Raw genomic sequence first — 5,856 nt, 5'->3', positions numbered from 1 at the left:
CGGGCGGGCTTCGGGGGCTGCCTGGGCCTCGAGGCCGCCCGGGGCCTGACCCCCGCTCCGCCGCGCAGCCTGCGAGCGCGCCCGGGGCTCCCCCAGGCCGTCCCCCGAGGGCGAGGTCACCCCAGAGGGCCCTGGGGTGACCGAGGCGCCTATTTTTAGCTGGGCCCGAGGGCCCCCGGGAAGGAAGGCGGATTACCGCCTCCACGGCCGGGGACGGAGGGAGCGCGTCTCCGGCGGCGTCCCTGGGCCACGCTTACGCCATGCTGGAATCTCAGCCTCCGACGTCCCCTCCGGGGCCTCAGCCACGGCTCTCGGCGCTCGCCCCTTCCCGCTGCCCCGTGCTGGTCCCCAGGTCGTGGTGGGGGGTGATAGCGGACCGGAAAGCGGCGTCAGGAGAGAGTTGGGAAGAACCTGCGGACCGCCCCGGAGCTGGGCGAAGTTATCCCGTCTCCCCGAGGGGTGTGTCTTCCTTAGCGATCCCCTCCCCCCATCAGTTTCCAACAATGAGATTTTTGGCTTTGTGGACCTCGGCCGAAAACCGAACTGGCAGTCTAGAGCAGTCGCAGGGCAGGCCAGCCTGGAGTGTGCGATGTGCAGCCCCGCAGCTGGGGCGAGGGGGCCGGAGTGCTCTGGGGACGCGCACCCCTGGTGCGGCCAGCAGGACCCTGGGTAGGTCCAGAGCGCGTGGAGGTATGTTAGGCATTCATTCCTCCTGGGAGGCAGGAGGGTTCCAGATCCGTAACTGTTGGGCCTGCACCAGAAATGGATTCCTTAGTGGCGCATGAGTAAGAACTGCTTCAAAAGCTGCAGTTGAAGTTAACTGTTAAAAAGTTGTTGGTTATTTTTTCTTAAACTGTTTTGTGGAAAGGCTGGAGGAAGTTAGACACCCTAGTCACTTACAGATTAACACCTGTAATCTGGGACGGACCAGACCTATTATCAATAAATTGTGTAGGATGGACGTAATGCTTGCATTTTGGCCAAATTAAGTAGCAGGCAAAGGGCAGCAGTGTCTCTAGTTTGGCTAAAAGCTGTTTTGATGACAGTGGGATAATCTTCCCAGGAGTAGATGTACCTTGTAGTAGATTTATGTATCTGTTCCCTGATAAACAGGTCTTTTTCTTTTCTTTTTTTAGTTTTGCTATAGGGCAGGTGCACGTGCATGAGAGAGAGAGAGAGAGAGAGAGAGAGAGAGAGACACCACCCCCCAGGGGCATGCCACTCCACAATCTCTTCTCCATTGTCCTATTGGAATTTTGGGCACGCAGGTATGCTTGCACTTGTGCCAGATATACTGCAGGGTCTAGGACTTGAACCACAGTTGACCATCATTTGGCTGGCCCATAATATAACTTTTTTCCCCCTTCCCTCTTTCTTTAGTTCAAGGATCTAACATCCTTGCTGTTGGTAGGTTCTAAGAAAAAAGTTCATTCTCCTTCCACCCTGACATTGAGTTAGAAATGTCCATTCTGATGCTGTAGCGGGCAGGAGATATTACAGCATTTCTGTTATTAAATGTGCTTAGAGAATAAGATGTTCTAGTCTTATGTTTCTGAGACTTGTACTGAAAAAGTATAGCAAGACCTACTGAAAAGTTTTCTTAAATGTGTTAAACACATGAAAAATTGTATTTATGATCTTGTTTCCAATTTATTTTTTATTGCTGGAGGGCATGTGCTCAGAGAGAGAGAATGAGAGGTAGAGGAGAGGAGAAAGCCACTCCCATGAGTAAGGGTGTTTCCTGAAACCCTTCTCCATCTCTCCCTCCTTTGGGCATTTTGGACATGCTGGCAACAGTGCCCCACATGTTTCTTAGGCCCCAGGGTCAGCTCTGTGGGATCAGCTGTCTTAACTTCCACAGTACCTGCAGGCCCAGAAGATGTATTTTTAATTGTATGTTTGTCATAATTTTTATAACAAAATTTTAATCTAAAAGATCTCCAGTACTTTGTAAACATTTTACATTGTTAATAAACCTAATGGTTCAAGAAGGTCTTGGGTTTTTTAGGAATCTGACCTAATAAAAAGGGAATGTAGAAGAGCTGCTTTATAAAAACATTCAAATATTTGAAGAGAATATCTTACAAGCTATTTTTTCTGTGTACTGTTCGTTTTTAGTTACTTTGAAGGTAAATGTAGGTTTTATTTAGAGGCTAGAAGCAAGTAACTTTCTCTAGAAGTTCACAGTCATGATTACTCACACACAGATAAGTCACATCTCATTGCTTCCTCTTCCAGTTTTTGTGAATGTGATTTTGGAAGTTCCAATCTGTAATTTACTTGCAAATCACTGGAAAGACATTGTTTTAGGTAAGACTATAAACTAGGGACCAGCAGATGGCATAATGTTTACATCACTGGACTCCCTCATAGTCACCTGTGGTTCGAGTCTTGGACTCAGTGGCCTAAAACTCATGCTGGATGCATGTGTGTGCATGTATGCCTAAAATCCCAAAAGGAGAAGTAATTGCAGCATGGATCTCTCCTGGGGGATCATTTCTTGCTTTCTGTCTCTCTGTCGTCTCTGTCTCTTCAGCAAGTGCAAGTGCCTATAGCAAAAATCTCTAAAAAAAACCAAAACAAAACAGTATATATATATATATACACATACACACACACACACACACACGCACATATATGTAAAGAAGTGTATGTATATAGATATATATTTTTTAAGTGTAAATTAAACAGGGGAAGAAATCTTAAGTACCATAAACTAAGGAGTTTGATTAACTTAACTTTTTGTATGTGAGATTTAGAAAAATAAAGACAATTTATAACTGTGCTAGGCTGTTGAATTGGTGCTTGAATTTTTGATCTTTGAGAGAGGTAGCAGTATAAACTGTTTAGACTATTTTTTTTCCTTTTTGAAAATGATATTTAAGCTTTTAGTTGGTTTTATGTGAAAAGAAAATAGACAAGATACACTGTCACTACTAAGAATAGTTTTTGTAGACTCCAATAGGAAATTTAGTACTCTTGGAAATATGAGAAATGCTCAACTCTGTAAAAAGTTTACTACTATCAGCTGATGAAGAACTTTTAACCATAACTTAAATCTGGTTTCAGCGAAGTGAATTTTGTGTACCTAATGTAACTTAAACTGATGGCTTATACTTTTCTTCCAGGGCTCTCTGCTTTTCGAGTTCTTGCCTTTTCACTAATTGCTTTGCACATTGTCTTGTGGGTTGCTTTTACTCTTAAAGTTGACATGCTCAGTCCTTGGTTCACTTTTCTATTTATATTCCTCTGGCGATCTCATCCAGTGTCATGGCTTTAAATACTTCATGTTGCTGACTCCCATATTTAATAATTCTATCACAAACTTCCCTCACACACTCCAGGCAGCCTGTTAGGCCAGTCCACTTGGATGGGCAGAGGTCAACTCAAACTAAAGTTCCATATTCCTTTTTTGAACCTACCTCAGGTACAGGCTAACCTATCTTACCATTCCATCCAGCATTCAGGGAAAAAAATGTTGAAGTCTTCCCTTATTCAGCCACTTTCATACTTGGTGTTCTGTGTTCTTAGAATCGGAATCCAGTTGCTTTTTTACTACTTCACTGCTCACCAGTATGGTCTAAACCATTCTTACCTCTTGCCTACATTTCTACAGTTACCTTCCTAACTTGTCACTCTGTTAACTACATATGTTATTTTCAGCACAGCAACAAGATCATAATACCTGTGTCTTCAAAACCTTGTAATAACTTCCTCTATGTAGGTTAAGAGCTCACGTCCTGATGGCTTATAAAGACTTTAAATAATCTGGGCACTTCCACTCTCTTCATCCTTTCCTTACCCTGCAGAGTGGCTGCTCTTCCCCTCCCCATTTCCCGCCAGCCCACTGACTGGCCCATGGCCTTTTACTGGCTTTTGTACTTCTATTGCTATTTCCCTAAGATATTTGCATGGCTTACTTCCTTGTCCCTTTCAAGTCTTGGTTTTACAATGTCACTTTCTCAGAAAGGTCTATTTTGTTTAAAACTGTACTCTCCTGCTTATGGTCCCTGTGTCCTGCTGTATTTTTTCTGTAGCATTGGTCACCTTCTGTCATACTGTGTAATTTTCTTTTGAAATATTTTTGGTGTAGGGCATGAGCACTCACTGGAGAGACAGGCAGAAAGCAAGAATTCCCCTCCCCTCCATGTGAAATGGCCATGCCGCAATCCCTTCTCCATTCTCCTCTCAGGATCTTGGACACACATGTACATACTCCTGCCAGATCTGGGACTTGAACCATGGCCAACTACTTGGGAGTCCAGTGATGTATTCATTACACTCTCTGCTGGTCCCATAATTTTCTTATTGATGATATTTAAGTTTTCTTCCCCCATCTCCAAACACATACTAAAATGTAACCTCTGTAAGGGCAGAGCTTTTCATCTGTTTCATTCATTGATGGATCCCCAGAGTTTAGGGCAGTGTCTGGCATGTTGTGGATGCTCAATAAGGATTTATTGAATGAACAAATGAAATCCTTGCTCAGCAGTTCCTTCCTTTGAAGGATTCCTTATTCTTATATGTATGTAGTTTGCCCTTTTACCTTCTTAGGAACGCCCTGAGAGCGAAAGAAGGTGCCCTGAGAGCAAAAGAAGGCGGCAGGCAGTTTTTGGGAATCCCTTGCTGGAGGGAGTGATGTTAAAATGTGGTGAGACCTTCTTATCTGCCTCACCTGATTAGCACTATAAATTAGTTAATTCAAAAAGGCAATGAAAGGATGAAAGCAGTGACTCAAAATATATGTGTACCTTAAATATTTTTACTGAAAACTTTTTTTTAACTTAGAGTTATCTAATTTAGAACAGTCTCTTTTCTTGGTATGTGGGATCTCCTGATAATTGTATCCTAAAAGCATTACCTGTGATTTCTAGTATTGTTTTTTATAAAGGGGAATGACAGTGTAGGCACTGGGAAATCCCTCTAGAATTTTCCAGTCCTTCACTATGGCCTCATAAAAGATGTAATTTTCATAGAATTAATACCTTTTGACTTTATTTTCCTATTGATTGGGTTCCTAGGAGTAAATGGGTAGAATACCCTGCTAGCCAGAAGCATTTACTAGGTCGTTGGGAAAGTCATGACGTATTTTTGCGTCATGGCTTTTCCAAGGACTCAGTAGCTTTCAGTAAACTCCAGCTCGTGTATTTTTACAGTGGAGGAAAATATCAGTTAATCCAGTGAGAGGTCCTAGCTTCCATTAGGATCGCTTCCACCTTCCATAAGTGTAGCAGCCCTAGGATCTTAGCATCTTACTGTTTCTAGAACAGAACTTGAGTTTCAGTATGGTCTATCAAGAGACATGATATTGTGCTACATTCTTGCTGGAAAATGTGGGACAGTTATTTATTCTTAAATGTGACTCATTTGAGTTGCCAAGGAAACTGGTCCTGTATAACAAGTTGAAGGTCAGTAGTTAGGAAACCTATGGGTCTTAGACCTTATTAACGCGAAGGTTTTATGCAAGTTCTTTAGTGCTTAGTTCTTAATTATATAACATCGTGTGGTGTAGTAGAAAGTGTGTTGGAGCTAGGGAGTCTGAAGAGTTTGGCTTTGATTTTGACTTTCCTAGTTAGTTCCACTTACTGCATGTGCTGTCTTACGGTTTTACTTAACCTGCCTGAGGCTCATTGGGGATTATCTTTGTAGTTGCTGCATAAGTAATGGCTAACATTAGAATGCTTATTTGCTGTCCTGCTTTATCATATTTAATCTCCTCAACAACTTTACGAGGTAGATACTATTTGGTGGGAACCAGGGAGACAGGTTAAATAATTTGTCCAAAGACACAAGAGGAAGAACCTGAATTTTAACTGAGGGAATCTTACTTCAGAGCTAATTCTCACTCAAGGATCC

The 5,856-nt window shown here is 42.8% G+C and overlaps 1 pseudogene; it reads right to left on the bottom strand.

Annotated features, from left to right (window-relative positions):
• The window catches only part of LOC102486396 (prohibitin pseudogene), an 18,942-nt pseudogene extending 18,680 nt beyond the window's left edge, over positions 1-262 (bottom strand).
• Between the last annotated feature and the right edge of the window lie 5,594 nt (positions 263-5,856).

Source organism: Tupaia chinensis, unplaced genomic scaffold (genome assembly GCF_000334495.1).
Source record: "Tupaia chinensis unplaced genomic scaffold, TupChi_1.0 Scaffold000133_1, whole genome shotgun sequence".
Taxonomy (NCBI): Eukaryota; Metazoa; Chordata; class Mammalia; order Scandentia; family Tupaiidae; genus Tupaia; species Tupaia belangeri.
This window is presented reverse-complemented; position numbering and strand designations above follow the sequence as displayed.